Source organism: Crocodylus siamensis, chromosome 10 (assembly GCF_052110815.1).
Source record: "Crocodylus siamensis isolate JL-2025a chromosome 10, ASM5211081v1, whole genome shotgun sequence".
NCBI lineage: Eukaryota > Metazoa > Chordata > Crocodylia > Crocodylidae > Crocodylus > Crocodylus siamensis.
The window spans coordinates 9,947,499-9,965,048 of record NC_143404.1 but is presented as its reverse complement, the minus strand read 5'-3'; the positions used below and the strand labels follow the sequence as shown (position 1 = coordinate 9,965,048).

General features: G+C 43.6%; 1 protein-coding gene across 4 annotated transcripts in view; it reads left to right on the top strand.

Moving 5' to 3' along the window:
- The window catches only part of TCF7 (transcription factor 7), a 105,067-nt gene that overhangs the window by 51,512 nt on the left and 36,005 nt on the right, over window positions 1-17,550 (top strand). The window lies entirely within an intron of this gene.

Below are 17,550 nucleotides of genomic sequence, written 5' to 3'. Positions count from 1 at the left end.
GAGGCAGCGTTTCAGCAAACAATGGAAGACAGAAAACGTGTTTTACTGATACCTCAATATTTCCTGTTTAGTTTGTTTGCCAACAGATATACTAAGACATCTCAACAGAATTTTCCATCCTGCTGTTAGATTATATCTGGCTACAGATGGAGTGAATCCAGATGCTGAATCCAAAAAGCCCGTTGGGTTCTTTTTTCCCCCCACATCCAAACCCACATCTGGATCAACATTTTGTAAACAGCTCCTTTAAAATGTGAGAGACAAGGATTTTTGTGGTGATATCTTTTATTGGATCAAGTGCATGTTGGCTGGTGTAAATGCCTTGATTTTTTTAAAATGCCTAGGAAGTTTGAAATTTGGATCCCAATCTTGCAGTTCAAACCAATTTCTGATTCCAAATGAAGTGTGTTTGTCTTGATATTCTGTACATACAGAGCAAATAGAAACCTGTGCTGCTTTTGGAACAGATCTCTTACGGACTCTTATAATATAATGCAATAAATAACTAAACTTTCTGCTTTTTTATTTTTGCTTTCCTCCCTTGCTGTCTTAGGATACCTGCAGACATGCAGGACACCTGCTCCAACTTGCTGTAATTACAGCGCAATGGAGCAGACCCAACTGATTGATCTAGTCTTCTGAAGCATGCCAATTAGCACTCTCCAGCAGCCTTGGCTTCTCATGTATTCAGCATCCCCACACTTCAAAATGGTAGCAGGGGTGCTTTAACTAAAACTCATCAAACAAACTTTAGTTAAAGCGCCTCCACTGCCATTTTGAAGTGCGGGATGCTGAATACACGAGCTGCTGCCGGTTTTTTAATTAGATCGTGTCCCGAGAGCCACTCTAATTAAAGCACCTGCTACCCCCGGAGCAAGTGTAAAGAGGCTGTTGGATATTTTCCTGACTAGTTGTGAGGTCTGAGAGACCTACAGCATAAACTGGAGGCCAGATATTATACATTTTGTATGTCAAAAATGTGCCTTTTAATTTGCAGTTTTTCACAGTTTGGGGGTTTTTTTGTAACTCAGGGGATTTCAGTAGTTCTTTCGGGTCTCACAAAACTACACAGAAACCTAAAAGAGCAGCACAAATGGCACTGCTTTGGGCCCAGCTCCACTTTACGACAGTTTAGTAGTGCAGATAAGCTCTTTGCAACCTGGTGCACGACGGGGCATCCCGTTGGAACGGGCATGCAGAGGCAGTGCCTGGAGAAGGATGTCACAGCACAAAAGTAGAAATAAGTATCGTAACAAGTACCAGATTCCCTTGCATTGCTGCCAGCTGAGTGATGCTTGATCTGTTACCCAAAGTATGCCTGGCACTTTCATTATTTCAACACAGCACTAGTTTTGAGGGGATTTAGATATATAAAATGTACAGATCTCCATGAGCAAGTGCAGTGGCATGAGCTAGATCAAGCTGTTTAACCTCCCACTAGTGAAGTGTCTCATGAGCAAAATCAGAGGAGAGAGCAGTGGGACTTTCTGCACCGTTAAGGAGCCGTCTTGAAGTGAGGTGGCTCTTCTAAATGTGACTGTAAATATTGAGCAGTAATGTCAAAAGTTCACTTTTCAGGGTTTTTCTTTTCTCTGACATGGGATGCAGTCGCCTCAACGTCCATCCTCCATCACCCTCAGAGAGAAGCAGCCTCTGAGAGGGACTTTTCATCTTTATTTTTCCATGCCTTTTCTTTCTTTCTTCTTTTTTTTCGTGAAGAACCACCTACATCTTTCTCTCAAGATAAATACTTGAGAAGTGAAACAGCTCTTCCTGTGCCCGTAAATGTTGAGCAGCTCTGCTATTTCCCCTGCAGAGTTTAACTTAAAAATAATAACCATCATCATTTAAAAACAGAAACCAGCAGCGGCAAAGCGAACCTCACTGATGAACAATGCGCTGCTCCTTTCCTAAGGCAAAAGAACCTGTTGCCAGCAACAAGGTCAGAGCATTCCCCTTCTCTCTCTCGGAAAAGTTCCCGTTCTTTCTTGTTTGGCTAGGAACAGAAATGGTGGCACTCGGCCCAGGGATTGACAAAGGGATTTACTTTGAAAGTCGCTCAGTTCTTAGCCACTGGTGTCCAAAACACTTTACAAATAATAACGTTGGTATTTGCTTTATTAGTGGATCATCCTGAGTTTTGAGACGTCAAGTTACTTTAACAGCAGGGAAATTCAGCATTTTAATGTGGTGACCTATATGCTAACGCGCGGCTTTGAAGTTCTGCAGGCTGTCTGTGCTTTCTTGGCACGTTGATTACTGTGTTCTCGTCTCTCATTTAAATGTCCTGACATGCATGGCCTCCAGCCCACTCCATGGGAGACCTCTTGTCAATAAAATATGTACCCCAATCTTCAGAAATCCCCTGTTCTGAATTTCACCCCCTTAGGTGTTGCCCACTGGATCTGCCATAGCAGTTTCACTTCTCCATGGTGTTTACATCCTTCACATGTTGGCGTATGATTTGTCTCCTGTCCCTACATTTTTAAATGTCTTTGTTTGACCAACCTCTAACTATTTAGGTTTTCTAATCTTTCCTCATCAGTGGATCCCTCCAACTCCTTTAAATCCACTCTTGCTCTGTAAAAACACCAGAGTGAATAAGGCACCTTCTTACTCAACAGATACTCCAAGTCATTCAGTTCACTTCACAGGCAAAATATTTTTGCTGTGTTATTTTTCTCCTACTGTTATTATTATTTACTTTATGTATTACAGTAGCATCTAAAAACCCAGTCAGCATCCAGGGTTGTTATGACAGATTTATAAGTAAAATGATAGTTTCTCTCATAGTTAATCCTGCAGACTAAACCTGGCGTGTGAAAGTCATAAGCCCAGGTTATTTGTGCCTTAAGTGTATGTCAGAGCTGAGGAAGGAACGGGAGGTATGCAGATGGTTTACTGTGCTCCAGGAATCCCTAACTTGCAATGGCTTTTTGGGGGCCACAGTCAGCCAATGTTCAAGACAGCCCCTGGACACCACAGGCTATCGGGCCTTTGGCCAGTGCAGGAATAGACCCATGATCGTGGACCATCAGCTGACTCCTTTTTACTCTCCTTCATCCTCAGCTGTTTGTAGCTGAGAGTGTGGCCTAGAGGCCCTTAAGCCATGCTCATCCTTGTATCACCAGAGTGCCTATCCTAAGATGAAAACCCAGGCAGCAGCTTGCCAATTTTTAGTCTCCACACTTAATACGCCCAGTGCACACTCAGTTTTTGTGGTTTGGGTTAGATTTGCAGAAGCTATTCTCAGCACCCTGATGGGCTGCTCCGTAGAGAAAGTATGCAGGCTTCCATTTGGGCTGTTTAGATCAGACGCCTCTGGTCTGTACTTGCACAAAGCCAATACTGCTCATCACATAGCTGGTACTTCCGTGACACGGGCCTGAATAGCGGCAACGAAGACGAATAATTCCCCTAAATTCAGATTTGGTAGAGAGAACGGTACAGATCAGAGCTAGTGAGGCTAAAGCCCAAGTGTGGGCGTCATTAACTTTCCCTGTTTCCTCTGTGCTACAGCAACGGGCTGGATAGATACGACTGCAGCAAAAGTGAGAAAAGAAAAAATGCGTACAGATATGTGAAATGACTAGACACTGGTGACAGCCCAGTTGCTGAGGGGTTTGAGGGAGCTGCTAGCATACTGAAATAGCATGCACACAAACATTTTGAACAGCATTGAATATATGATGCTGCGTCGCACTTTTGGGTGTGTTTTTTTTTTTTTTCCATTGGTGCATCATTAAGTAGGAATCTACTTAAATCGTGGCAGAAGTTTTTTGCCAAAAGGCAAAAACCACAGTATTAATTATTAATTAATTATCATTAATTATTAATGCTATTTGCCTCTTGGACAATCAGAAACAAAGAATGGGGCTGCCAGGGCCCCTTGGCCACTCAAGGGGGTGCACATGGTACAAAGAGTGAGATCAAAGGCGTCACTGTGCTGCAAACTTCCACCGTGATTTAGGTATATCTCTGCTTATAAGATAATAGTATAAGTGCTCAAGGTACCTATGTACCCCATAAACCTTTCAAAATCTTATCTTACTATTTTTTTTTATTAGCAGTGGCCCAAATTGGGAAAGGGATCAGACTCTAAAAGTGCCTTAACTATGAAGGAACTAACTCTGAACTTTCAAAGGCAAACATCGCCATCCTAGTCCCATGAATATTTGTAGAAGTTCATATCCACATCCACATCCAGATTTTCTATATAGCGTAGGCCAAGTCCTTCAAACTGATGAACTAATGAGCTGTTTACAATACGTGGCAATAAGAATCAAATCAACAGAGTTATGGAGTATCTTCCATGGAAACTTCTTCAATAGAAAATCATGCTTTGTTCTCAATGTAACCTGGCTTTATTCCTTTAGTTCTAAAGTGCTGAAGCCATGTTCAGATGACTTATTTTACTGAGAAGACATAATTCTTCACTGAAGCAGCAATGACAAATTTCACAGTTTTTCACGGCTTAAATGTGGAGTCCTTCTCTCTCTGAAATGTGGCCTTTTTTCTTCCTTTCTCTCTCAGAAATGACATATGAAAAACACATGTAAAATAACTTGTAACTTGACTACATAACGTGCAGCATAACGTATTTATTCAATCCAAGATGAGGTCTTTCTTCCCAGGCAATGGGGAAGGCAGAGGGGGTGGACCTCATCTTAGATTCAGGTACCAGCCTGGAGCAGGCAGTCCTGGCCCCAGGCCACTACTCGAATCTAAGATGAGGCCCTTTTTTGCTGGGGGTTGTGGGCGGGGGGAGCGACAGCAGCGGGGCAGGCAGGGGCACAAGTGGCATGAGGGCAGGCACAGGCATGATGGGGGTAGACAGGGAGTCAAGGTGTGGCAGCCTGGCCCCTTGCCCCATGCTTTCCCTGCGACAGCAGTGTGAGGGCAGGAATAAATTTAAGACAATTTAACACTAATTAGATTTTTTCCAGGTATAGAATCTAATTATCAGGGAGTCACCTTAAATTCAAAGTTGTCCTGGATTTGGGTAACTATGGTACATGTTATCACAATAATAATAGTCACAATCATCCAAAAAATGTAGTGAGGAATATGGAAGGGCCTCATATGATCACAGGAATATAGATCTGAAAGTGCCCTGAAGAGGCCTTCTTATTCATCTAAATGCTCTGAGGTGAGAACAAGTATACTTAGACCAATCTTGGCAGGTGCTTGTCTCACCTGTTATTAAAAACTCCAATGGTGGTGTAACAGGGTCTCTCTCCAGGGGTGGCCATGAAGCCCCTAGAGTCCCTTCAGCCCTTACCTACTTGTTTCTCTGTGAGCAGTCACCCCTTCGTTCCCCTGCCATGCCTTAATGTATTTGCTTTTATATAAGGGAGGCCGCCCCAGGGCACCCCAATCTGCTTTCATTCTAATGACCACCAGGTACCTGTGGTCATTGTCTTACGGGCTAATTGCATTGCTCCATCCACTCCTACACCATGCCCCATGCCTCGTGCTCATTGCTCACTGATGTTCAGTCCACATACTCAGCCTCCTCTGGTCCCACTCTCAGCCACACTCTGGTGCCTGGACCTCCTGGTCCCACACTCAGCCCCTCTGTGGGCTCCTGGACCCTTCTGGTTCCACTCTTAGCCACTTTCTGGCTCCTGCACTCCTGCTTTGGAGATGTTCCCTCAGCAGCTTTCAGAGTCTTACTGCCTGCTCGGCTCAGGGCTCTGGGCTTATCTCCCGTCTAAGCCCAGCACTTTCTTGATCAAGTTAGGCTCTCATTCGCCCCCCTCACCACCTGCAGGCTCCCTCTCCTCTAAAAGTACCAGATGCACTGAGCGCCCTGTGGACGTGGTTATTCTACAACCTCCCTAAATAGCCTTTTCCAGTGCTTAACTATACTTCCAGTTAGAAAGCTCTTCCCAATATCTAGCATAAAACTTCTTAGCTACAACTCAAGTGTCCTTGATGTATCCTTTCTCTGTGTCCACGGAGAACAACTGATCTCCATTTTTTTTGTATTAAACTTTTATGCACTGGAAGATTCCCTTCCCCCAGTAAACAAACCCAGATTTCTAGCACTTCTTCCTTTTTTTCTAATCTAAATTTGCTTTCTTCAAGGCTCTCTAATTTGTTCCCTTCCTTAAAGTACATTGACCAACTTGGACAAAATATGCCAACTGAGGCATGACCGCCACTGAACATGAAAGGAACAGTCACTTCCTGTGTCTTACATGACAGTTCTGTTAATACATCTGTGAATGATATTCGGCTTTTTTTGCAAGAGCATCTTATTATTTTATTCATAAGCAGTTTGTTTCAGAGTAATCTCCAGATCCTTTTCTGGATCACCACCATTTATTAAATTGATTGAACCTGCGATTTCTCCTTGCGAGCATAGTGTACTGCACTTTTGTCTTGATTCCCACAACTCTGCATGCAGTCTTGAAAACCTGTTTTCTCTTTTTAACTAGGAGAACAGAGGAAGCAAGATAGCAGTTCCCTGGGGCCTGCCTACTCAGGGGAAGCCAGTTGGCTGATTACCCCAAGTTTGCTTATGTGAATCCAGTTTCCTTTCAGACAAGGGGTAAGGTTTAGATAGCCACGGTCTAACTTCAAGCTTTACAGCTTTAACCCATATCACTGGGATTAGTGTTGAACAAGGGATAGTGGAGTCTCGCCTCTTTTGACATGACTTCTTCCTGCCCTAACTCTTCCTCTCTCAGGCTTGGTACAAGTGTCATAAGAGTCCTCTCCATCAGCTTCACAATGTTGGAGACTCCCCTACAAAGGGGGCAACCTCCAGATGCTTTCAGTTCAGCGTGGTGGACCAGGGGATCCTGCTTATGGTATATTTAAGGTAGAAGAAATAACTACCACAACTGAACAAGGTGTAATGCAATAGGATAATGCATTTAAATACTGTCCCATAAAATAGAGATGATGAAAGAAAAAAGCTGAGAGTTATGGGTTTTCTTAGTTTTGTTTAGAATCTGTAGATTTGTGATTCCGGGTAACATTTTGATAGGCTACTAAGGCACTTAGACACCAAATCCCATTAAAAGTCAATGAGATATAGGCTCCTAACTACCTAAGCCACTTAGGAAAATAGGATTTAGGCTCCTAAAACCTTTAGGCCCTTTTTAACAACTGACTGCTTATTTTACAATTCCTCACTCCTACATGGTTCTTTCTACCCATCCAGAAATCCAGAAATATTTGACATAGATGGATCATCATCCTTATTTTGCAAGTGGGAAAATAAGGCAGAGCACATAGAAGTAACTTGCCACATCAACTGCGGTACTCGGCAGTTGAAAAAGGTTGAAAACCCCTGACTTAGAAAAACCACCATCCCATTCGAGATGTGGGGCAGCTCATCCCATTTCATGTTTGCATTTCACTAAGCAGGGCCCACGCTGCCCCCCCCATCACACACCTTTCAGCAAGCAGAACCACCTTTTGCATGTCTCTGCCAAACAGACAAGCCTGTCTAATAAAATGCAAAATAGGAGGGAATGGGCTGCCTTGATTTTTAACTGTTTCCATTGGCAAAATGTTCTCATAGAGGTATTTATGAATGTCCCCCAAGAAGAAGCAGGCTGTCTGTTCCCCCGCCTCTCCTTCCCCATCCGCCAAGGGGTGAGGGACATGACAGACCTGGCCACTGCTTTTTCATTTAGTTATTATTGGGGCCGGCAATGTGGGAAAATTTGAAAGTGACATGACTAATCTCTACTCACCGCTGCTTAGGTTACCCCGTCGAGTGCTAGAAACCACAGCGTTCGCTCCTTCGGCAGCAGCGGCAAGTTTGTGTACAGTGTTTGGTTAGTGACAGTGGGGGAGTAGTCATATAAAGACTTAGGGGGGTGTTTCCAGATTTGCCTCTCTGGTTACCAGAGATCGCTGCAAGGAGCTCGCTAGCCTGCATGTTTCATCAGAGCACCAATTGATTTCAGCAAGGTGGACAGGAACAGTAAGAGGGGAAGAATGCAGGAACTCTGCACAGAAAGCATTGACATTAATGTCTCCTAACCAGAACAGGCAGGAGTTAGGTCCCTGGATTCAGGCCCTAATGCTGATAATGGTTCATTTGTGCCATCAGGCAAGTCATTTAAGTTTCCCTTGCCTCCGTCTCTCCCGGACCTGTACAACAAAGGTGTGTCTTGAGATTTTGGAGTGAAGCGAGCCATGGAAGGGCAGTAGCTGACAGATTCACAGAAGTTTGGGCCCTGTGAGATCATCCGGTGCAGCCCCCTGCTCTGGGTAGAAAAGACAACTGGGGTCAAATAACCCAGCAAGGTGTGCATCCAGGGGGTTCTCACAGTTGTAGCAACTTCTGTCATTTGGTAAATACCTACTTGGGGTTGCAGTCTTCCTACCAGTCTCTTCCATTTGTCATATTCCTTCAATCCCAGGGAGACTGACCCTTTGGGAATGGTGTTATACATCGATGGGACTGCACCAGGGAAGCAGTTTCCACTGTTGCCACTATAAATGATTTTATTCTTGGTTTGTTTAAAGCAAGAAAAATCAGGGACAGCCCTCCTCCCAGATTTATGTTGCACAGCGTACACGCAGGAATTGTTAAGAAGCCTGAGATGTTCCCTACAGTCTGCCAGACTAATTTTCAGGAAGACGAGGCACTGGCATGGTCCAGAGAACAGGGCAGGCATTTGAAACTCTAGAGACCTTTGTTCATGGGCCTGCCACTGACTTGCTGTGAGATCACATTCAAGTCACGGTGCCTAAGCTTACCCAGCTGCAAGACAGAGCTCGTGGTCTTACCCACCCACCTTTGTGAAACCCACTGACGTGGGGATGAAGGCCATTCTGTGCGTGCAAATGCTGTTAATTATAATTCTGCCTTTTCCCCTAAGACGAGTTGTTGTATTTTATCTTCGGGTGATGACAAAACAATCAGGGGGAGTTTGAATCCCCCGAACAAACTCCTCCAGGGAAGACCAAAGTCACTTATTACTTGTACTAATACGCTCCTATAGTCTGTATTCAATTTCCATTTTTTTCCTGACTGGAGGAAGGGATAAGCCCTGGAGGCCACAGGAGGTCAACTGTCCCCCTGTCCTTGAAGTTTGCCCGTGGGCTTTCAATCGTGTTGTGTTGCGGTGATCTCCAGTTGCTACAACAGTCTTTTTAAAAGCAGACCAGCTACAAGTTAGGGCAACCCAAAAGCTATTCTAATTTAAGTCAGGAGCCCCACTGACCCATTGGCATCCGCAGGGATTACCGTGTTTCCGTGATTCTAAGATGAGGCCCCCCCCCCCCCCAGCCATTTAATATGAAGAGGGACCCGCCCCCCCCATGCTCTTAGAATCACACCCGGGGTCAGTGGGAGAGCAGGCGGCTGCACTGGCTCCAACCTCTACCCGGGGTCAGCTGCTGCCGGCCCCCTCCCTGCCCCTGCGCTCCACCAACTCCACTCCGCAGCCTCTTCCCCCGCCCCATCTTCCTTCCCACCTGCCCCTCTCCCTCCCCCTGCTTATCTTTGCTGTGCTTCAGCAGGCTTTGTGCACACTGCAGCCCGGGGCACTAAGCACAGCCCCAGCCCAGTCCTAAAACAGTGGCACGCAGCCTGCACGGGGGCTGAGCCGGGCTGAAGCCTTGCACAGTGCACCAGGCTAGAATAGGGATGGAGCCTGCCAGTGTGATGCAAAGGTAAGGGAGAGGCAGGAGAGGGAGCAAAGGAGGGAGGTCCCAGGCTGTGGGGGTGGGGGGGTAGACAGGTGACAGAGGTGGTGGGGGCAGGTACAAGCAGGGGCCAAGCTGCTTGACCTCCCCTTCTGTCCCTCTACTGCCCGTCCCCTGCAGCAGTGGAAGGGATGCATTAAAGATGACCCTTCAATAATTAGATTCTGTGGATGGAAAATTATAACAAATTTCTAAGTTTTCCATGTACAGAACCTAATTATTGGCGGGGGTCATCTTAAATTTGAGTCAATATGGCGATAAAGGTTGACTAAGATACATGACTCTTAACAGTAGGGCAACAACTGAAATGAGATGCTTTCTCTTACCGCTGTTGCCTGAAAGATGGGGTAGGAAAATAAATCTTGAACAAGGCTCTTGTATTAAAGAGAAGATTTCAGATAGTTCATTGCAATTGGAAGCCAAAGAATAGGATATCTGACACCTCCATGGACTGGCTGTCCAAATCCTATGATATTAATTACTGTAAGTAGGTCAAAGCCATCCTAGGTAGGAATTTTATGCAGTGCTCCAAGCAATGTGAACATTAGTTTCTGGAAAATAACAGGTCAGGCAAGCTCAAGTTGTTCCCTGAATACATATTGAGAGTATGATATATTGCTGGGAGTGGGGGGGTGGGTGCCTTTTCCCCAAGTGGCAGAGCAAGCTTTGAGTTGTGCAAGTATCTCCACGCAGTCAACCAACCAGCTATAAGCTTTATGCCACATGCGCAGTTTTCACTGATATTTTTCTGCCTCCCATGTGTGTTTATCTGTTGGGAGACTTTAAGGCCCATGTGGTCTTTTTGGGACTGATGCTTTGCTCCAGTAGCATACCTTGGGGTGGTCAAGTGGGGCACCAGGCCCAGCTGCTAAATTAGAGGAGGTGGCAAGATGGTTGGCCACCCCCGCAGCCAGCCCAGCCACAGCCACTGCCCAGGGCACAAGAACTCCTTGTTCACACCTCTGCTTTTGTTTTACCAATCTGACTTGTTTGACTCATAGGTACTGTCATTTCACCTGAGGTCTTCCTGTTGTTTTATCCCAGTCTCCTTTTTGTGTGTTGTGTAACCTTTGTACCATGAACACTTTTATGCTTCCCAATTATGGAAGTCAGCCCTTTCATTTAATGGGGCTTCAGCATAGTGTCAATTTTAAAGGCTGACTGCATTTCACTTATTTATGTCTCATTGGGAAATTTTAGTGGCTTGTGTGCATGAAGTGCTAGCTGACAGCCCTGCAGCAATCTGTTGTTTGATAATAGTTTTCTAAAGCCTCAGGAATGTTTGGGGTCTATTAAAAAAACAGAAGGTGAGACAGAATTGTGACAGATTAGGATTTAAAATGGCAGCAGTGCTATAGAAGAAACTTTGATCATGATCCCCACTCTTATATTGAGGACTCAGATGCTGAGTAATTGGTTAACTAATCCATTGTATTTTTAGTGAGGGTAGCAGGATATTACCATTTCTGAATTATTCTAGTCTTAGGTGGGAGAGTTGTAACCTCCTTTTATGTTAGAGATGATTTTAATAAGATGTCAGCAAAATCCGCCAATTAATTCTCTCCTCCAATAGAAGGAAATCTGAAACATGATTCTTGTAATTTTTTTCCCCTACAACAAACACTCCAACCCCCCTACAGGAGACCTACAGGAGACAGACAACCTAGCAGCTTTACTAAAAAAATAAAATAAGGACTTTAAAGAATACAACCCTTGCCTATATAGTTTGTTAAAAATATACCAACAATTTTCTTAGTAACATAGGCACAGGTGTCAAGTTTGCAGACATTTGTCCCAGCAAGGATGCCCTAGGAATGGATGATCAAGGTTTACACAAAAGATGAACTCCTCTCTCATGTGTTGTGTAACTTCAATTGTAGCTGAATATATTTGCTCTTTTGCTTTAACATATTGACTCTGGTATTACCTACTTAGCCCTTTTTTATTTTTTAGTATACATTTGTGAAAGGTAAAGAATAGAAATGAATTCCCAGATAAGAGTCCACCAGAAGTTCAGTATCATTGCTTGCTCTCACCTGCATACTTCTCAGCTTGAGCGTTTTGTCCTGCTCTCACTGGAATTAATTAAAGGCTCGCATTGGATCAGGGCCACCAGAATGAAGCTTATTCATTTTGGTTATATGACTTTTCTCCAAGAAGAGAATTTTTACAAATAGGTGTCCCACAGTTGTTGGCAGTGATGCAGCTCCACCAGAGGTATAAATGGGACACCTGGTGTCTGAAAGCTTGAAAGTCCATAGCCCTTTTTTAACTATTTCTGACAAACAGCTCAGCAATTTCAGAAGTGTAACATAAACATTTGGAGTCGAGAAAGTAATCAAAACCAGTCCTTTCCCATGTGCAGTGAATCAGCATTTTCGGATGAGAAACCCTTATGTCAAGAATTCCAGAACCAATGGAGTTAGTTAAATCACTCATTGCAGGTTTGGAGAACGTAGTGAAGCTGCCAGTGACCTCAGGAACCTTATGCAACCAGTGATCATGTTCCCCACTTTACAAAACTATCCAGGTCATATTTAGTCAAGGGTGGGAATGAACGACAATAGGATAGCGAAGCTTTCATTCTGGGGTGAACTGAATGAGACTGCAATTCTGAGGACAAGGATCTTGATATAGTAGATTTTCTACTACACATTCAGCAAGATTAAGAACGGTCTATTTAGCCCAGAGCTTCTGTTACAATCAGACACCTATAGGGAAGTGAAGAGGTCTCTTAATTGTGCCTGGCCAGCATCTTTTTATAATCAATGCACCTGCCTTTGCCGTACCACGCTTCCTATTACACTACTGACTAAAGTGGCTTTTTTTGTTTCATAGTGATAGCTTCTTCCTGGGTCTAAGCTCACAAAGGTTTCTGCAGACTGAGTCATCTCAGGCATGTGGCTAGTTGAAAGTAAGAGCAGTATCATGCAAGACTGACGAGAAATCTGCATCTGAACACAACGTTATTTAGCCGGTGTGCCAGTGTGGTGAAGAAAGGGAAGGATAGGGAATTTCCCATGTTAGAAAGTAGGTAATTTAAAGTTTGTCAGAAATTGAAATTTGCCAACCAAAATGATGCTTTAGGCTCACAAGAACATTCTGTTCATGTCTCATTCTTGAATTATTTTATGTGTTCATCTTCTTGACCGTACAAGAGATCCTGCTGGGAAAATACAGCAATGCAAGCTTCCCTGGACTGCCCCCATAGAAGAAAACAGTCTCTATTGTCCATTTATTCCTTGGCATCTCCTGAGACTGCCAGCAGGGATGCCAGGTTTGACATCTGTGCATGGGAAACTGGACTGAAACCAGCCAAGTTATTTTAAATAGGCTTCCATGCTCTATAGCAATAACTGACAGCTTTCATTGACTGCTCACATCAGGTGGATTTGAACCAGTAACTTTGTTATAAAAGTTCATCAAAGGTTCATCAATCTTCAGTGTATTAGTCGATCATATTTTAATATAATTTGCATTCTTCTCATCAGTTTCTGTAGCATCCTCCAGAGAATTTCAGTCACATTTCTTTTACCACTGGAGAATTAACAATGCCGTTGCAACGTTTCTTCTAGTAAATTATTTAAAATAAGCTCCCAGCAGTACAATTCAGTTGTCTTCAAGTAAAGTTTACCCTTTTGCCTGTGGTCCTCCAGCAGATTCTCCTCGCAAAGCTAGTACAAGATGAAGGTTAAGTAGGGGCCTACTACGAGAGACTGTGAAATTTTTAAAATAATCCTGTGTTCAATACAGTTCAGCCTGTGGAAATGATTGTATTCAGGTTAATTTTCTCAGCATAAGGCAGTCATCAGTTGGCAATTTCAGGCTTGCTTTGAAGATTCTCCTCGGGACTGTACTTTGTTGTGTTGGAGTCGTTTTGGAGAAACTAAATTCAAACTTTATAGAATAAGAAAAGGACACCTCTTCTTCGATTATACAGACTTTCAAAAGAGTCAGGCCTGATTTTAAAATTTAAAGTTTGGCAGCTTACAAGGGCATCTATTGGAAACCAGGAACCATGCACATGGGTACCGACTGAATAGGCATGGATTAAAATATTTGAAAAGTGAAGCAAAAAGGAAAGCTGCTTCTCTGCTCCTGAGTACCTTTCCAGAACTGTTCATCTCTCACAGTGTTCATCTAGCTTATAAAACTGGTTTCTATTACCAACATGCTAATTAACAAAGCAGCAGCAGACATGAACTGGCTCTAACTGAAATGTTTTTCCTGCCTTCTTGAAAGCCTTGTCCTATCAGTTTTTTTTGTCCTACTTAAAGGGCTGCATAAAACAGCAGTGGAACCAGGAGCCAGGGTTAGAGGAAATTTAAGGGAGAGAGGGGGAAGCCCTAAGTTGTCTTACTGCTGCCTGCAATTGTTTTCCCTCTGAACTGATGGAAAATCTGAGTACTTGATTTACAGCCCTGCTGTACACCAAACCATGATGTCCTGCTCTGAATCTGGTGGAAAACACAGCCCAGTCAGTTAGTGCCTTTGCTGTGACCGCATGCCTTTGTGTTTGTTACTTTTGATGTACTTAGCACATTAAAATCATGATTCTCACAGGGTTTTTTTAGATGGCTAGCTATTTCCTTCTTTTCTTTACAAACCTGTAGGCCTTACAATAAGAACAGCACAGGACTGTATGTGCTTACAGTGCCAGGTAGTAGGATGGTCGGGGGTTTGATCCTCAGTTGAACTAGATGTTTTCTTGAGGTCCCTTCTAGCCTTACTTCTCTATGAGAAATATGCTTTGCTGATATGGTATATATGAAGGAGACTGAAAATCCTATTCTTATATGGACACCAGAAATGTTGGGATTTTCAAAAGAAAAGAAAAGACAGCATTGACCTAATTTTTCTCCTAGTGAAGCCTATTAAGAGTTTTTCCATTGACTTCAGGCCATCATCAGGCACTTTTGAAAACCTCCCTCTACCCTTACAATATGAGTTATGAGGATTGTAAGTTCAGTAGAGGCAGTTGCTCACACAATTTCACATGTGCCTAAGTTACGGGCATAAGACACCGGATACTCTTATCAATTGTGTGTATTATGAGATATTATGATAATGCCTGAGGAGCACTAAGATACAGCTCCACTGTGCTAACCACTGTAGAAACAGAGTAGACGACGGTCTTACCTCCAAAGAGCTGGTGCTCTAAAGAGACAAGCTGGGCACAGGATGAAGCAAAGGGGCTTGGTTGGCACCCAAACAGAGTGAACCATGTGATGACACTGTTCGTTCCTCAATTATTTCTTTATTGCAGCAGCAGCAGGGTAGTTAGCAGGGGATACACTCAACGGGAAGTAGAGGGAAGGGAAATGGGACATTGAAAAGAAGGAGCAAGGATAAGGGAACAAGTGAGTAGGAGGAATGAAGCTGAATTGAAAATACTGTAAGGGAAGGGAAGAGAATTGTAGCAAATCAATTGGCATGGGGCAGAGAAAGTCCAGTCAAGCTGTAGCTGATTCTCTTGACCTCTGAAAGTCCCCCCTATAGTGTCTCCTGCCTGCTGTGTGCACATCAGACACATGCAGGTGAGCATGGGCGTAGTTTTCCATGTCCACAGGTAACCGTCTTGCACACATTTGTCAGATATTTGGTTTTTGTGTTAGGAACATGAAGTGCTCACACAAATGCACTTCCTTCATTAAAAAGTCTGGCACTAAAGTAGGCTTCAGCAAAAGTTAATTTGAGAAATATCCTTGATATTTCTCAAGGCATCTCCAGACTTTTCTTCATCACCCAGTCTGATTGTAGTTCAGGGCATCATGGTGGGACCTAAAGATGCACTGCTTGACTAAAGACTGTCCATGTTTAAAGCTTGGTTTTCCCTCTTAAAGCTTGTTTGGCACTTGGTTTTATTTATATGAACTGACTGCTGGTAGTGTGTACGGATGTCAGTACCAGTCTCTTTGCACCTGTTCCCCAGGTTTGTCCATCAATGCATTGATACAGTATGCACATGTGTAGTAGCTTTTGTGCAAGGTTCACAAAATGCTTTATACAAATTAAGGTTCTCCTCTATCATTGCTGACAAAGGGTTTTTAAACCCAAAAGCTTTCTAAAACTTTTTTTTCCAACTATTTAAGTTGGTCTAATAAAAGATATCAGATTTACCCAAAGAACCTTGTCTGCCTCTATCATTCCTGCTTCTCCAAGAGGCAAAGCCAGAGTCTGCACTGCCTCCACAGATGTCACTGCCACCTGTGCAAACTGAGCATGCTAGCAAACCAGAGCAGTTCTCTATTTTACAATGCACAGATGCAGATGGCTACACCCAGTGAAGGGCAGTGGAGAACAAAACCCAGGGATGTTAATAACTTGCCTACAGTTCTACACCAAATTGACCGCAGCTGTGATGGACTGCAAAAAGATCGGACTTGGAGTCTCCTTCTCTAATCCCTAGGCACCATTCCCTTGCAGCCCATTCTTATTTTTCCTGATTTTGTAGTTATCCGCCCTAATACCTTCTCTAGTTTTCCTCAAGACAGATCCTGACTTTCCAGTAGTGGTTAAGTCAGCTCGGGTTTAAAAGCAACTGTGGGCGAAACTGGGCAAGTATGAGACAGCAGACATGCTTGAGGCAGACAGCAAAGTTTGTGTGTGCACGTCGTCCTTACAGCTCTGTAACTGTTTTGAACGAGTTTTTTTTTTTCTGTTCCAACATGCAGAAATACCCAACATTGTACTTAATACAGCAGCATCATTTTACAAAATTTTAGGCCTTTACAAAATTTAGCATTACAACTGGAAGAGAGAGACAAACACTATTTTCCCTGATTTTACTCTAGCTTGTTGCATCTTCAGCTCTTGTCTGTGGGATTTCTATCAGGGTAGGGAGATTTGGCAGTGTGATATATGTGCCAGAGACTTCACCAATGATTGGATCTTCACTGTTAACAAGGCACTCTGGAAGGTCTGCATTTTTGGAAAAACAACCTAACTTGGGTGTTTCTAGTTTGGAAACCCTAGACAGGACATCTTGAGCCTGATTTTCAGAGATGTGAAGCTCGCAGAACTCAATAGCTATGAAATTTGTATCCAACAAGTCGGGATGTGAGTCTAAGCTACTGAATCTGTGTTCCAGTATATGCTGTTCTCCGTGAATGGGTGCCAGGGACTGGTTTGCCCTCCAGATAGTCCAGAGATTGGCCCCTCCAGGTTCCTTTTCTAACCCCAGGACATACCAGCCTCTTGCCCTAGTGTTCCCCTTTTCTTTTTGCTGCACTACTGCTCTCTTGGCCAGCAGCTGCAGACAGACAGAAGGCATGGTAGATATGCACCTTACTGACTAACTGAATCAGACATGCATAAACTTATGAGCAGTGGTTCACGTCATCAGATGCTAACTGCATCTTTTAGCAGCTGAAGTGTTGGGACACCCATCAGGATCTCTGTCTGACATTATGCTTATTGCAAAGGAAGACCCTGTGAAGGCAATTTTCTGCCTAACCTTTACCAGAGTCAGTGGCAGAAAAACATCTCATATCACTATAGCAGTGGAGGACAATTGGGCTATTAGCTGTTCCTGATGAAGTTAAGCCTATTTATTTGTTTTGTCTTTAGTCAGAAGCTTTGCCTGCCACTCCTTTCTTCTCAATCAGATGGGGCAATGAGAGAGACCAACGTATTCATTACCGTCTTTGAAACAATTTTGCCATGTGTTAACTCTCTTTCAGAGGAATCGCTTTATTTCTTCCAGTAGAGGATTGAGTAGTTGAAATGGTCAGATACAAATTGTAGCTCGTGCTACATTAATAGATATGTCCAAATTCACTCCCTCCAACATTTGAGAGTGCAAAGTATAGCTTGTGCTTCAAGCCTGTTATGTGGAGGACCTGACGTAGGAGGGCTGGAGGTTCCCTACTA